The following is a 1,036-nucleotide window of genomic DNA, read 5'->3' as shown; positions in this document are numbered from 1 at the left end:
GGTCCCCTCAGTGCAAACCCCCTTCCAAGACTAAGACTCAATGGGAATACACGCTCTGATAGGTGACCACGCTCTCACCGATAAGGGGAAGTGAGGGAAAAACAACAATGAAGTGACGCTCTAAGCCCTACAATATGGAGAGTGAAGCGTTCAGCTGATAAAAAGAGAGGGCATATGCACAAAAACACCCACACTTGCAGATAATACCCACTTGACCTGGCTTCAATGACTGGATGATCTGAGCTCATCCAGAAGAAGAAAGAAGAAGAAAAAAAGAGTAATCTGATTCAATTTGATGAACTTGACCTACACCTATGGAAGCAGTAGGTCAAAAGAGGGAACAAATTCTTACAGCAAGAATCATTCCACCCCCTCCACACACAGAGTAGACAGGGATGGGCAACTTGGACATTGGCTACCCAAAATGGAGGGGGCAGGGTAGGGTTACAAAGGCAAGAAGTGACTGGCTTACAAGCTTTCAAGAGGGAACCTAGAGACAGGGGGTCTGGACAAAGGTAGAATCTCCAGTGAGTAGCATCCAATCTGCCTAGGCGGAGTTGATGAAATGAAATGCAGATGGGTCTCTTTTGATGCAATAGTGAATAATTGTTATCAGGACTGATTGTGAAGGTTAGAAATGTAAAGGTAGACATTTTATAGAAAGGAAGGAAGTGACTAACTTTTCAGTCTAGGAGCAGAGGTCCCTAGGACCATCAACAGAGAAGAGCTGAGAGCAGGACCCTACCCAGAGTAACAGTGATGCCTGAGATGGAGGAAGAGACAATGATGTGGAGCGATGGAGCAGCTGGGGGCTTTAGATCCAGAGAGGGAGAGCGACTTTGTGCTGAAGACTGGGGCGGAGGGGGGGCATAGTGTAGGGGGCAGGCTTGCAGGGTATACCCTTTGGTTGGTTGCTGATGCATGGAGGGGATTGTAACCATGGCAATGATATAATGTATGATAGAACGAATGTAAAACTAATGTTCTCCCATGTAAACTATCATATAATTCACAATAAAACACTAATATATATATA

This window comes from Chrysochloris asiatica, unplaced genomic scaffold (genome assembly GCF_000296735.1).
Source record: "Chrysochloris asiatica unplaced genomic scaffold, ChrAsi1.0 scaffold00001, whole genome shotgun sequence".
Lineage (NCBI taxonomy): Eukaryota > Metazoa > Chordata > Mammalia > Afrosoricida > Chrysochloridae > Chrysochloris > Chrysochloris asiatica.
The sequence above is the reverse complement of the archived record's forward strand: the minus strand, read 5'-3'. Positions refer to the sequence as shown.